This window comes from Polyodon spathula, chromosome 8 (assembly GCF_017654505.1).
Source record: "Polyodon spathula isolate WHYD16114869_AA chromosome 8, ASM1765450v1, whole genome shotgun sequence".
NCBI classification, from domain to species: domain Eukaryota; kingdom Metazoa; phylum Chordata; class Actinopteri; order Acipenseriformes; family Polyodontidae; genus Polyodon; species Polyodon spathula.
Window position 1 is genome coordinate 20,485,246 of NC_054541.1, and position 16,398 is coordinate 20,501,643.

The following is a 16,398-nucleotide window of genomic DNA, read 5'->3' on the forward strand; positions in this document are numbered from 1 at the left end:
AAAACATGTATATGCTGGTGACAGTTACCTGTAGCTCGAGCTGTAACCTGCTCTATTCAGACTCGATCAGTCATTTACAGATACGATTGGCATTAAATAGGATTTCCTAACTGAAGTTAGGATAGGATGAGACACTTAGGACATTGTAGACACTGCTGACTTAGGAAATGCTTTTGTAATACCAAGTTAGGAAAAATCCTATCCTAGCCATGATAAGATAGGAAAGCAAGTTAGGAAATTGTTCTGTAATAGGCCCCAGGTGTGATACCATTGGTATGCCAAAATATGAAAATGTTAGCAAGGTCATTGTTCTACCATTGAATAGTAGCACACAAAGAAAAATTGTTTTGATAGTATGATAGTAACTATTGTATTGTCAGACAATGGCCGTGCAAGTCATGACTAAAATAAAAGCCATGTTGTTTTGGAATTCTTTAACAGTCTTTTTTTAACAGGCAGGATTGTAGGGTTAGGATTCAGTATATTTACAGGTATTTTAACCGAGCCTTGTTGTTTGATCCAGAACATGCATTTGTATTATGGCTTTAGAGTACTTTGATTTTGATGTCAGTGTGTGTATCATTTTTTGTTCTTATGTTTTATGGTAAAATGTTAATGCACTTTTCAGTGTTTTAAGTACTGTATTTATGTTAACATAAATGTATTTTTATATTGATTGTTCTTTATATCAAAGATAGGACTGTTCTTTTATGCTTTGTAGTCTTTCCTGATGCCTTGATCCTTTACAGTAGAGCTGTGATCTGCGTCTGAGTAAAAGAAGACCCCTTCTGTGTAGAGACTAGCCTCATTGCTTCCTATTGGAGGTTGTGTAAAAGGGAATGGTGCTTGTTCCATTGCACTTCAATCTTGCAGTTTTGTTAAGACCAACTGATCCAGTCTTTTTGGGGAGGTTAACTTTACATACCATTTTCACATGAGTATACAATTACTTAAAACATCACAAATCTGTTTCAGGCTGTTTTGATAAACTTAATAAAGTTTGATATACATTTGGAACTTATACTAGTTTTAAAAAAAAAATAAAAATTTAACCATAAATATGTAAATAAAGCAGTGAAGGGGGGGGGGGAGTGTAGTGTTGGTTTTAAGTTTTTCTCCAAAAAGGTGGCACAGTAGATAATTCACTTCCCTTTCACGCCTTTAACCTCAGCAAGTCTGTAGAAATGGTCTCCTTTCACAAGTGAAATGATTAATGGTCTCTGAAGAGCTGAGACGAGGTTCCAGAGGTGTGAGGGAAATCTCTCATGATGTCTGACTGTAGCCAATGACATTGTCCCTTGCATTTCGTTAGCACTAAATTCATTAATAAATAAAAAGCATATGTTTGTGAATAGAGAATCAAACCATAGTATGTATTCATTTAAACATTGGTTTTGTTCTACACAGACTAGCCTTGATAGTCAAGAAGTCTTAATGCCAGTCTGGGCAAAGGAACAAATCACCTTCTTTTGGATTTGTAATAAGTAAATTAATAAGTTGTCCCTTACATTTATATTTTTTCAATGGCATGTAAATGTATTTAAGAGTATATTGTACGTGGCAAATGTTATATTTTTACAAGCATTTAAAATGTTATGAAATATGTATTTTTTGCTGTTAGAGGAAAGAGAAACTGTAGAATTATATTTTACAGTTTATAGCATTAAACTTTGTTTGAAATTAGCAGTTGTGTCTCATTGCTTGTCTACCACCTAGTCTTAGACCAAAGAGCTTTCTTTGATAGGAAAGACCAAAATAAAAACCATAAAGAAGAAAATAACCCTGTTTACGTCTGAAGAACAAAACAACATTTTTAAGAGACTTCTTGTTTTAATCTTGTGGTTTTCTAGACCTTGTTTTCACTTTGACTCCATTGATGCTCATTTATCCTTTGATAGTGTTATAAGCTCAGCGATGCAGATACCAGGCTTCTCTGACTCCACATAGTTTCCTGTGCAAAGCAGGTGGATTCCTATTACATCTAAAGCAATATAATTCATACAGTAGGACTACTTGGCTTCACCAGAAAGAAATGCCGATATAAGAATGTTTTAGGTCATTCTATGTCAAAATCAACAAGTATTGAAACATGTTCCAGCTTCACCATCTTAGATTTACTTTGTTACAACATTTAATTTTGTATGGTATTTGATGGGACTGTACAACATGATATGTAGATCATTTTAGAGAACAGAATTCACTGAAGATTTCCAACCCAGCTTCTCTATCGTGACTAACTGTTTGCATCCACAGTTCTCTCTTTGCCTTTGCTAACACATTCTGACAACTGATCTCTTGGAGCAACCTACCAGTATGACTACTAGCAGCTGTGGCACGTGCTTGATCGTGCCTTTTTCTCTACATCATTCATAAATGTAGATTATAATAGCCTGAATAACAGAATTGCTTTGCATTTGATAAGAATGATACAGGGAACATAACAAATGTCAGGCCTGCTGCTGCTCAGTGGATTCTGTTTTGATTGAACCCAAAGTCGGGTCTCGTTCTCAATCTTGCGGCACTCCATTGCCTATTTTTAAAGACTAGCTATTGTTGATCTGTTGCTATGGCAATTGCATTGATAATTGCCATCAAACATTCAACAGCTGTACTGAGTCTAGGTCACCTTTACATGGACTACTGTAGGATCAACACAATATTAGATAGTGGTACGAGTTCAACTGTTCAGTGGAAAAGGATTTTAAATTCCATTATCACTTTCTGTTTATAGTTCTGTAAAACTGAAACTACACCAAGTAGGGAAGCAGTATTTGCTATCTAAGCTGTAGCCAAAATATTTCCACTTCATTTCCAACTGTGTTCCCTGGTCTGATTATTGTATTGTCTAGGGTTAACTTTGTCTCCTTTTAAGAATCACTTAAGAACGAACTTGCACATGAGAGGAGGCCATTCGGGGCTGCCTGTTTATTCCCAAAGCAATTAATTTGAACCTCAGGAGGGAGAATTAGGTAATTCACTCTTCCAGTGTGAAGTCGAACAGAAGTTATGGATGAGACTCTTAAAACATCCATTATGGAGGTATTGTAATTGTATTAACAGTGGCTATCCATTTCTTTCAATATACAGTAAAACTTGTAATCTGGCATCAGTTGGGACCAGAAAATCAAGCTGGATTATACAGTGTGCTGTATTACAGAGGTACTCTAAAATCTAATACTGTACCTAAAAAAACAGTAGGCATAAATTACAAATGATTTGAACACTTAAAAAAAGAAAAAAAAAACTATTAAAAGTACATACTCTACAGAAGGAGTACAGTCCAGGTGTACCCTGTAATTAAAGGATTGTACCAATTTTTATTTGACTTTCTCCGTAACGTAAAAATGACTTTACTGCAGATGTACCATACCTGCTTGACATGTGTCTGTTTAGGCAACATACTTGATTAGGACAAAACAGAAGAGCTGGCCATTTTGCCCATCAATGCTCATCTGATTTTAGTAGCTAAAACCATATTTAGTCTGCTCTTAAAGCCTAAATATTCCCACATGAATTGTAATCTTGTTTCCTCAGTGAAGTCTGAGCTGCTACCATATATTCTTCATCTGCTGAACTTCTTAGAGTAACTGTAGCTAACAAAATAGTTCCATAAATTGTGTTCGCAATAAACTTCTTTCCTGTCAATAACCAATCAACTGCTTCCCCTATTGACTAAAATGCTTTCAGCCAGAAACATGTATTGCTGGAAGGACAGTGGGTACTTTCCTTAACCTAGTGTAGTGTCACATATCTGTTTTAAAAAGAAAATATGTTTTCTATAACATGTTTCTTCAAAAACGGGACATTTGAGGCCTATGTACTTAATGTAAATGCAAAGTAATATTCATAGAACCATTTTTTAGCTGCAATTACTTTAATGCAGAGATGTACAATTATATAGGACAGTGTCATTTGGATTGAAGGTGGCCATCTTTCCGGCCAGAAAGAACATTTGTCCTTCAAAAACAAGAAATGTGTTATCTGGGAAGAAATGCTTTAAAATATGGGCCATTTAATACAATGTTTGGTTAAGGTGCAATAAGAAGTCAGCAGTGACCTGCACAATGGGAGTTTGTAGTTTGTGTTTCCATCATTGCACGATGATAACATTGTGTAGATAGGAACAAGCCTGGACAGATATTTTGCTTAACAAATTTCAATAAAAGGAGAGAATTTCAATAGGGGATTGTGGGGAATCGATGGCTCCATGGTTTTGTATTAAATTTTAAATGAAATTTCCTTTGAGAAGATGAAAATGGAGCCTGCAGTTTAAAAAAGCAAACGCTGCTCTATTTTGATCTTCCAATCAAACCCCCACACAAGTGATGATACAGAGAAAGGACTCCAGGACTATCCTTTAGAAATGTTTAGCACTGTATTTTTGCATAGCATTTTTGTAGGTTTACCATGCTATTGCCATGTTTTTACTATGAATTTACCATCATTTTCGCTGGTTTGCCATGCTTGCCTCCCTGGTGTTGCTAACACTTCGCTATGCTTTTACTGCGGTAAACTTTTACATGGGATGGAGCAGATGTACTAAGCTTTTGGTCAAGTGCTAAGTTGCTCCCTTATCCTCAGATTTTAAATGTTAGAAACACATTTTAGAAATTGTATTTACTGATTTTACAATTAATGGTAAAAACTAAAATAAATATTTTGAAGAAAAATACTTTTGTCATTGAATTTATCAAGTTTAGTATTTCTAAATTCAGCACTATTGAGTGTTCTACAGTTATGAAGGTTACCAATATTTAACGAAATCTTTTTGTAAACTCAATTATTGTACCCCTCTTTTTCTCCCCAACTTAGAATGTCCAATTATCACCATAGCAATCCCCACAGAAGCTGAAGGTCAGTGGGCACCTTGGTCCCACGACCAAACCAACGGCCCCTCTATCAGGGAGCTAGCTAGTAGGGTCTTGTGGCAAAGCGTAAGCCTTGCACAGTGAAATATGTAGTTTATTGTATGTTTTTGTGTTAATTGTTACAATTGATTTAATTGTTTAGCTGCTGTGGCGCTCCGCTGGGGACGATTACCGGTCTGCGTGGAGCAGCAGCTGAAAGCAATCAGCTGTTCCAGCAGGCAGGTGGGCGTGTCTCAACAGAGCGTCAAGATAAAAGCATGGCGATCGCTGTGATCGGAGCTGCTGCAAGGCCTGCCGTTTTCACGGCACCTTTTGAGTTATAGTTTGGTGTATTGTGTTTTATTTTGCACTTTTTGTACGGTTTTCTGTATCTGTCCTCTGTGCGTTACCATCGCTGGTAACGTCACATGACCGCCTTTATTTTACTTTCACTTTGTTTGTTGTTAATAAATCCTGCGCGCCTGTGCCGGCGTTTCAACACCCCTCTGTCTCTCTGTATGCTTGAACAGCGGCGACCCACACGCGTGTGACCCGTGGAAGACCCTGTCACAGGTCTACTATAGTGCAGTGATGAGAAATAGTCCAAGATCATTTTGCCTCCCTAACCTGCGTGGGTGCCAAAGCCAATGCATTGCTCCCTGTGAAATCCCAAGTGAAAACAGGCAACTTTACACAGCCAGGAGCTACGCAGGGGCCATCACAGGAACCCTATAAGATAATGGTATTTGATTGTGAAATGTTCATTTTAACAGAATATTAATGTATGTACAGTTTATAATGAGGCAGCAAAAACTATTTGTCTTACAGGTAAGCCGTAGTGTAAGACAGAGAAATAGGACATTTTGTAGGATCACAAAATGCTAATAAATCTCAAGATAAACTTTAATTGTATATAAAACAGGAGATGTATTCCTCTATTTGGGACGAGTAGCAACGGTCACACAAATGAAAGACAGGTTCATAATATTTAAAAATGTAAATTAAAAAAACAAGGCAGTGAATCATAAACACATTTAGTAAAACAGCATAGCATCTGATGTTGAAGGGTACAATTTTGAAGTGAGTGCAATGTTTTCCCCCTATTTTATTCTAAAACAGCAGTTATTTAAACTAAAAACAACTTAGTTGCAGGTAGGAGTAGTTGAATTGAAAAGTTCTTGTAGTTCAGGAGTGTGGCTACAGCTCCCCTCTTTCCAGTTTAATACAACCTCTTCAAGGCAGAGGTTGCCTTTCCTAAAATACTCTTTTACCATTATGTAGCCTTGGTTGCTCTACAGTAGAAGGACGATCAAGACAGACTGGACACAAAAAACCCTTGGCTAAACTGTCTTGACATTCCAGTAACTATTCTTTCTAAAACATATTATACCAGTCAGACACTGGGAGGCTCTGTGCTTTCTAACAAGGACAAACGCCGTAAAAGATCAGATCTTTTTTTATTGTTGTTGTTATTGTGCATATCATTTGTTAAGAGCAGTCATTAGTTTTTAGTTTTCACACAAATGTATTAGGAGGGTTTGAATTGATAGGCCAGGCCATTTTTTTCTCTTTCGCTTCTCTATCAAAGGTGTCATATATGGAGTCTTTGGTGATAGCCTTTGCATCTGCTGGAATCTCTGCTATTCCCACATAGTTCTGTTTTGCCATCCACGAGCTTGTGGTGATGGTGTAGGCTTTGCTCCGGTAGCATTTTGTAGAGGACATGCAAAAGGTCTCTTTCATGCCGCACCGAAAATTGGCATTGTAGATGGAGTAGAGTGTGGGTTTGGAGGCCGAAGAGCTGAAAAATATCCAGGTGACGGCCATGAAAACCAGAGAGTTCTGTCTCAGATTCATCTCTTTGGGGTGCCAGAGTTGAGCTATGTAAAAAGGCATCCAGGAAATCAAAAACACTAAATTGAACGCCAAGAACATTTTGACTGTTTTGACTTTAGTCCTTGGTACTATATTCATTGTCCTCCTTAGTGTCCTGCCATCAGTGCCTATTCTCCAGATGTACTTGACAATCTTCTGATAAAACATGATTATCAGTGTGGAAGGGACCATAAATCCCACCAGCAGATGGACCATGCCATAGAAGATTCCTTCCCAAGTGCCCGGGAGGAAGAAGTTGCAATGGTTGTCCAACTCTTAACCATAGAAGAAAAAGCTAGGGGACACAAAGGCAGCGTTGAAGATCCAGGAAGCTAGGATCATCTTCTTGGCTTTCTCCCAGGACACTTTGAAGCTTAAGGGGTAGACGATGGTGTAGAACCTATCCATGCAGATCGAGAGCAGGACATAGATCTGGACGCTAGGGGAAAGATAATGGACATAGCGCACCAGCTTGCACATCACACTGCTCAGCATCCAGTGTCCGGAAGTCACTTGCAGAAGCACAAATGGGGTGCTGCCCACACTGATGAACAGATCTGCGCAGGCCATGGAAACCACAAAGTAGTTAGTGGTGGATTGCGTCCTACGACTGCGATGGATCACCAGGCAAACAAGTGCATTCCCAAAAACAGACTCCAGCCAAAATATTCCAAAGACCAGGCTGCTTGCTGCCACCTCTCCTGCCGTGAGCTGGTAAGTGGAAACATACAAGGTGTTCCTTTTGTTGTTCTCTACATAGTAATCCACAGGGCTGATGATAGCTGGGGATGTGGAATTCTCTCTTTGGCTAGAATTGTGGAACAAGAGGAATGTTAGGAGGGTTGAATCCAGGGAGGGTTTGAAGTTATCCATTTCCTGGACATAAACCATTTTTGGCTTTGTTTTTTAAATTTAAAAATCGGATCTAGAGGGGAAAAGAAGAGAATGAAACGTCTTAATATTGACACACATGCTGAAAATGCAAAAACAAGTCCAATATTCCAACCTGTCACCTATGTACCAAACCATGAGGAGGTTTCTTTTCAGTGACCCAAACCAGTGGAAGCTGCCAAGCTACTGAACTTTGGAAAATAGCCTGGAGTTCTCCACTTGGCCTTGTCTTGTACCTGACCAGCAGGGGCACAGTGGTGTGGAGAACCAAGCCCAGATTATTTTACCTCCCTAGTCCATGTGAGCTAAAAGGTAAATGCCATCCAAGATCGGCAACTTGTTGTGCCCAAGGTTTGGAACCACTCTGATCCCTCTTAATTCTTCAGTTTAATTATTCCTCCTGACACACTGTAGGCTTCAACCGCTATTACAACTCACACCTTTCCTTCAAAGGCAATTCCCTTATAAATTGGGTAGAGTTTGAACCCTGTTTCCCAAATTAACACCAGGGACCCTTGTAGTGTTTGGACAGTCTCTGCTTCTGTGTCTTCAGTCTTATGTCACAAGTAAATTAAGTTTGTTGAGAAATGGCCAGGACTAAAATAGCAGAAGGGATAATGGAAAGGGAATGAAATGTACAATAGAGCCATGACTGGAAACCTAATTGTGCTAGTTTCCTTGTGTTACTGTGCAGCAAACTCTGTTCTGCAGACCTCAGAGTCATCACACCAGAAACTCCAGTCTTTGATAAGGAAGCACCAACCAACCAAACAGACTGTATCAAATCCTATCTGATCTGCAGTCTTGCCTATTGTGATGGGAATCGACTGTCAACATGATGAAGTAGCTTTTATTTAAAGAATTAATATCAGGGATGCTGTCTGCATAACCAGTTAATCAGTTTGTGCTACAAGTGGTAGGTTTTTATTTATTTATTGTTCTGTCCTATACAGTCTGCTACCGCTTTTGTATTTTCTTGAAATTCACTAAAACAAATATGGCTGGTTCCACTGACCTCGATTAGCACTAATCTTGGACTACCTGATGTTACCCTAAGTGTGTGTTTTAGACCTGGCAGAAGTGCCACACAAATTACTTTGAATACAGTGAGGGTAGGTCAAGCTTTTAAAGAGGTAATTGTGTCATAACCAAGTTACGTGAATTAAAACAGAACATGCTCAAGTATTGTAATGTGTGAGTAACTGGTAATGTGTGTTTATACCATATTCCAATTAGTTTAGATATTCATCATGTCTTGCACCCTATGGGAATTGTGCTCCACAGTGAAGATTCAATTAAATGAAAAACACCTTTCTGACAAGCAAAGTACACAGCGCAATTTCAGGAACAATTTAGTTTTAAAGAGAAAATACAGGCTGGCTTTTGTAAATATACAACTTTGAATGCTCACAGCTTCTTTCTCAGTAATGATTCAGTGATTAAAATGACCAGGAAAGCTCTGAGGAGCTTTGAAGGATTCTAACAGATCTTGTGTGGTATGAAATACCATAACTATCAAATTCTTCTTCTGTTTAGATTAACTTAGGATCATTGTTCTGCTTCAGTCATCACATCCTGGTGGCTCTTTAAAACTCAGATATTTTAAGCACCCTGTACAGCAGAATGGAACCACTAAGCTGCCCCCCTACAACATTGTGCCCTAGTGAATGTAAGAACCATGTTTGTTCTAAGTGGTATTTCTTACTGGTGTATTTCTTACAGCCATTGCAGAGTGTTGAGGGGAGCAGGTTAATGGTTACACCTGACATACCGGATGAACTTGTAAGTTAAACATGTTATGAAGAGAATCTAAACAACAGCAACAATACAAAATACTCTTTAGGGTTTTAATAAATACCATTTAGCAGAGATCAATTGTAATCAAGTGGACATAAGAAAATAAGGATACCAGATTTACATTATTAATGCACATGAGAGGCTCCCAAGTGACGCATCCAGTAAAGGCACTCTGCGTGGAGTGCAGGATGCACTCTATAGCCTGGGGATCGCAGGTTTAGATCCAGGCTACAGACCATGACGGGGTTCCTAGGGGCAGGCGTACAATTGGCTGAGCGCCACCCGGGTAGGGAGGGCTTAGGTCGGCGGGGGAATCCACAGTTCACCGTGCACCAGAGACCCCTGTGGCCAATAGGGCGCCTGCGGTTCTGTAGTGAAGCTATCAGATCTGTGTTGTCCTCCGGCACTATAGGTCTGGTGGCCTCGCTGTGGATCTGCAGTTCGTAAAATTACAGATTGGCAGGAGCGCATTTCGGAGGACGCATGTTCCAGCCTTCTTTTTCCGAGTCACCAGAGGGTTTGTAGCAGTGAACTGGGATAAAATTAACAATTGGTCATTCCAAATTGGGGAGAAAACCATTGTAAAAAAACATTGGTGATAACTAAATTTAAACAAAAATAAATAAATAATGCACGAGTCAGATACTTTGGCTTTGATTTTCTTTCACCAGCCGACAGGTTAAGCTTGACTGGCTAAAGGATATACCATTGCAGCTGTGGTTCAAGTCTCTGCATATTAAAGTTTCAGTCTTTCAGATATCAGCTACTGTATGGATACCCTAGAGGGATAATAATATTTGGTGGCTACAGTTAGGAATTGTGCTAGCAACCACCTCAAGAAGAAACTGACAATTGTAAAATTGTTTTTTGAATTGTCTGCTTTTTGGTGTTGTAAGCTAATGTCCACTGCATTAAGTTGACCGACCAAACCCATTTATTTTATGAATAAGCCCTTGATAGACCTCTACCATTTAAACAGGTAGATAACATGAAGCAGCTTTGTAGTCACTCAACAATGGTTTACTGATCTGTCTGTGAAGCTTCACCAATTAATGAAAACTGAGCAAGGAGCATTTGAATGTTACATAAATGTCCCCCTGAATTTATTCAAAATGATTAATTTTACCTTAAAACTTAGAGTAGAAGTCTGCAGAATGAATAGTGGATGAGAATTTGAATAGGCTTTTCTAAAAAAAAAATGGTTGAGTAGCAAGCATGTTCTAGGGCATATGTTTATTAACTGGCATATACAACCAATCAGGCAGGCTTTCTGCAAAAACCTACATGGTCACCACAGCTGTAATAGAGGTAGTAATGTCTACAGCTAAAGTTTTGCATCACCCTATAGAATTAACCAAAAGCATGGCAACCAAAATATCAACAATTCCAGAAAGACACAAAAACAGAATGCCTTATAATGGACTAATTTAAAAGAAACCCCTCTGAATAACATTGTGTACCCAGACAATGAAGTTCTCAAATGTCAGTATGTTTATCAATTTAAAAAAAAAAGAAACTGAATATACAGATATAATTGTATTAGTTTAATTCCACTGTCTGATACAACAAACCACATTATCATTTTAAGAATATAAGACAGTTTACAAACGAGAGGAGGCCATTCGGCCCATCTTGCTCGTTTGGTTGTTAGTAGCTTATTGATCCCAGAATCTCATCGAGCAGCTTCCTGAAGAACCCCAGGGTGTCAGCTTCAAGAACATTACTGGGGAGTTGATTCCAGACCCTCACAATTCTCCGGTCCTTGTTTCTTATTTCAGGTTGAAAAAGTCCTTGGGTAGACACGGTCGGTACCTTTTAGTATTTTAATGCTTGAATCAGATCACTGCATAGTCTTCTTTGTGCAAGACTGAATAGATTCAGTTCTTTAAGCCTGTCTGCATATGACATGCCTTTTAAACTTGGAATAATTCTGGTTGCTGCTCTTTGCTCTCTTTCTATAACAGCAAAATCCTTTTTGTAGCAAGGTTACCACAACTGAACATAGTATTCTAGATGAGGTCTTACTAATGCATTGTAAATTTTTAACATTACTCCTCTTGATTTAAATTCAACACTTTTCAATATATATCCGAGCAGTTTGTTGGCTTTTTTTAAATACCTTCCCCACATTGTCTAGATGAAGACATTTCTGAGTCAACATAAACTCCTAGGTCTTTTTCATAGATTCCTTATTCAATTTCAGTATCTCCCATATAATATTTATAATGCACATTTTTATTGCCTGTATGCACATTTTTATTGTCTGCCCAGTTCTGAATGTTGTCTAGATCATGTTGAATGACCTTTGCTGCTGCAACAGTGTTTGCCACTCCTCCTGTTTTTGTGTCGTCTGGATATTTAACAAGTTTGCTTACTATACCAGAATCTAAATAATTAATGTAGATTAGGAATAGCAGAGGACCTAACACTGATCCCCGTGGTACTCCACTGGTTACCTCGCTCCATTTTGAGGTTTCTCCCCTAATCAGTACTTTTCTGTTTTCTGCATGTTAACCACTCCCTAATCCATGTGTATGCATTTCCTTGAATCCCTACCGCATTCAGTTTGAGATTTAATCTTTTATGCGGGACTTTGTCAAAAGCTTTCTGGAAATCTAAATAAACCAGTCGTATGCTTTGCAATTATTCATTGTTGATGTTGCATCCTCAAAAGATCAAGCAGGTTAGTTAGACATGATCTTGGTTAACGGTTTGTAGTAGTTTGTAATACCACTTTGTAGTTTTCCCATATACTTAATGAAAAAGGAATAAAAATAAAATTTTGTGATTTCTTTGATTACATGATGTTAAATGAAAGATTAAAATTATGTTCATATAGTTTTTATTTAAATTATGTCTCAATTCTAAAATTCTAGGTGATGCAAAACTTTTGGCCATAGGTGTACAAAGTTTTATTTACATCTGGTTTTGCAGACATGGATTAGCATCGATCTCGGACCACTATCCAGAGTAACATTAGGGAGTCAAAAGCCCATTTTTTCACCGGAGGTGTGACTTTAACCACAGGTGAGACTGTTTGTTATTATGTCAGCTCATGAACGTCCTGTCACGCATTTTGTCTTGCTCAACCCCGGTCAAAGCATGTCAACCCACATCCTAAGGTTAACTCAGGTCTGACCCAGGTACGTGATTTCACACTACATGGTATTGCAACCCGGTTAACCAGGACCTAGGTCCAGACTGGGTCTGTGGAACCAGCTGATGAAGTTAAGGAGCAACGCTATTAAGATTTGCCACTGTTAAGATCAATAAAAAAAACAGAAAGGCTCTGATAGAAAGCTGAGGTTAAACAAGAGTCTAAATGCACCAGTTGTACCTAAAATAATTGCTTCACAAAAAATGAACCAAACACAATGGTTAGATGTTTGCTCTCCAATTAATAAATAAAAACATATACTTTGAAACATTGATCATACTTTATAAGTTTGCATCTATTTAATGGTGATCTGCTTTTCGATATCAATTGATTTATAACAATTACAATTATTTACGTTTAGGTTTTTTTGATTAATATATCTAAATTAGTATTTTGCAGGATTATTTCAATTACACAATAAACACTTTTCTTCTAAAACAATCAAACATTAAAAAGAATATATCTGGGATATAGTAATTCTGTATCAAAATTCTACTGAATTAGAATGAAATATACACTGTATTATATTTTGGCCATAGAAATACTATTGCATGTCTTATTAGGTTTTCATTTTATAAATTTCAACAGTGTGTGATTTGTAATATTATTACTATGAAACTTTTTTCAGATTTTTTTTAACAAAAACTTCAGCTTTTTTTTTTTTAACTAAACTAAATTATCAGAAATGACTATTTAGTGTATCTCGAATAATGAATACATTATTTGGGTCACATTTTATAGTAGTCCAGCAGTATGAAGTAAAAGAGAAAGCTATTATCAGTCCTATTAGCTGAGTAACCAGTAAAAGTGGTAGTAATAGTTAAGCTTTAGGTAGGGTAATACAATGAAGTAATACTAATTTACTTGATCACATAACAATAGTAACTAATTTCTGAAAATATATATATATATATATATATATATATATATATATATATATATATATATATATATATATATATATATAGCAATTATCATAAGGCAACAGAAGGATGCACCTTTTTACAATAAACCTCGAGAACTGATACCTGCATTACTGATAGGGAGAACATTTTAAGTTGATTTTTATATATACAGTACATTTTCGGGAGCAAATTCTAGAAGCCCAATACTAAAATAAACGGTGTTAAATGTGCTAACTGCCATTGGTTAGGGAAAACAAACAGAACAAAATACTGCAGGAGCTTTCTGATACTAAAACCCTTTCCAATCATGTTGTGGCTTACGAATGATGGAACCTCAAGACATTATACGACCTTTCGGATTTCTGATTTTAAGTGGAAACAGTTACGGCCAATATCTAGCATTTCAGTTGATTATTTTAACATTTGCTTTAGGACGTAGGCTGCAGAAAACTGCCACGTGCCGGTGGTATATATTGTAGATTGTAAAAATGATTTACTATATCAAAGTATGCAGTTATAAATCACCAGTATATGTTTGACAACCGAATGTATGATGTGAATTTCTACAAACGCTATATGGGGACGCTGATTTCCTGTACAATTCTATTAATTAAATGTCTTAATACATTAAACATGACAAAACACCTGCCTTCCCTGGAATATACTTAATTATCAAAACAATGCCATTAATTTAGAATTGCATGCAATGTCTCTTTTAACGATCAAGTTGTGAACATGTTTATAATTTTATTGTTTTGTTTTTTTTTCTAACATTGTATTAAGTTCATTTGTTAAAACTAGCTGCATTTGGAAATTCACACCGCAAGAATAACAAAGCCACACTTCCCTCCCCAACAAACAAGTGTTCTTTTTTGTTTGTTTTTAACAAATTATTTTAAACAAAGTATCATGCATTAAGAAGATAACAATCGCATCAATAATAGCATAACATATACATACCCCCTCATTTAACATCAAATGGAAGGACATTGTTCTTTGGAATCCTGTTGGTAAGAACAGAATTTTGTTCAGACACAAGAGATCAAAGATTCCAGCCATGCTTGAGACTCTCACCACCGTTCGTCTGCTGTATCTCTGGTAATAGGTTGCTTGACTGAAACAAGATGTCGTGCTCCTTGACGCTGATGGATGAGCAATCTGTTTTTCTCTCTCTCAGCAATGGAAACAGTCACGTGAGACAAAATAATAACGTGACTTCATTATTTGTTATACAAATCTTATTTAAACGACAAGACTAAAGATTATATGTCTTTATTTGGTTTTAAAATAAATGAAACAATTTAAAGTTATACCAGTATTACAGCTACGTACTTGAAAGTACATGGTCAGAATAAGATAAAGTCTCAATTCCGGCAAACTGCTTTTCTTTTTGATTGTAGTAAATATATATTACAGCGCTCAGTAAGAAATACTAAAATTAAATTACATTTGCTTATTAATGAATGCTCTTTAGTGTAGTATCCAATGGGGGTTCTTGTTTAATGATTTAAAAAAAAAAAAAAAAAATTGTCAATATAATTTCAGGACCACGGACAGTGCTGACGGCCCACTTAGATTCCCGTGCTGTTAACCGCGAAAACCCCCCAAATACTGTTTATATGAGCAGAGAACAGTTGAAGATGAAGATGAAGAGAATCCTGCTATTTTTGTAACCCGACTGTGAACTTTTATTTTGTATCACATTTTTGTTTCATTAGCTTATTTTGTATCTCTTTATACCAAGATATAGCATCCTCATTTGTGCTGTACTTGTATGACTGCTTCTGCATAATAAAGAAATGGAATACGGAGTAGTATTGTTGATTGACAAGAAATAAGTTGCGTAAATTCCACACCACATTTTATTTTTGAGAGTGGTTTAAACAATGTTTGTGTTGCACATTGTATCAAGCTGCCTCATCATATCCACTGCCCTTATGCATATTAACACCAGAGTCTCTTCATCGCTCCAAAGGGCATAAGTGAAGGATGGACACAGGTTTTGCTCAGACACAAGTAACTAGGTGAACTTGCACTGGAGTAGAATTACACACATAAAGAATTACAATAAAGACGCTTTGACAGTTGTTTGGAAAGCTATTTGCAAGTGTACTCTGAAGTACAGTATAGTAGCTGTAACCACCTGAATTCACAAGCCCACGATGCAGTTTATCAAACATTTTTAGTAATAGTTCTAAACAAAAACTTAGTAAATACGATCTGTATGATACTTTACGAATACATTTAGATTAGCACTATGATACTTTACAAACACATTTATGATTAGCATTATGCAAAGTTCTAGGGAAGACAGAGAAAAAAGTGGGGTTATGTGGCAAAGTAGTTAACAGTGTGGCGGATGATGTGATCAATGAACAGACAGAAGATTATAATCCAGGAGCTAAATTGTTTAATGGGTTTGTATGTCCAGTGCCTGACAGCAAAACAAACAGTAAACAATAAATTATGCTAAGTAACACAGCGGCGTGTATTATTTAATTTTTAGTCTCCAGGTTTGTCCCAAAATAATAGTCCTGTTCTTTATACACTCACACAAAACACAAAACACATACACAAGTCCGTTAATGCATGAATTGGTGCTCATGGTGCAAATATAGTTATTTGTGATACAAGTGCAGTGCTGTTCTGGGTTTGTGCTGACCCTTGGCAGCAGCTCCGAAACGTATTAGCTGTCTACTAATAACAAGACAATTAGAGACAAACAAACTCTCACGATATGGATACACAAAGCACAGGTCCTTCCAGGTTATTTTCTCTAACCAAAACAAAGGAACAGCTTACTTCACTTCGTCCCCTACTTACACCATCACTCATGACCCCTTGGTAAATGATTGCAGCCACTCCTCCAATCAGTGACTGCCACATTATTTCCCTTCTGGGCCAATGAGTTAACCCTTTGTGGTCC

General features: G+C 37.1%; 1 pseudogene; it reads right to left on the reverse strand.

The window, feature by feature from the left end:
• Window positions 1–5,780: 5,780 nt before the first annotated feature.
• Window positions 5,781–15,566, reverse strand: LOC121319574 (annotated as a pseudogene).
• Window positions 15,567–16,398: the final 832 nt, after the last annotated feature.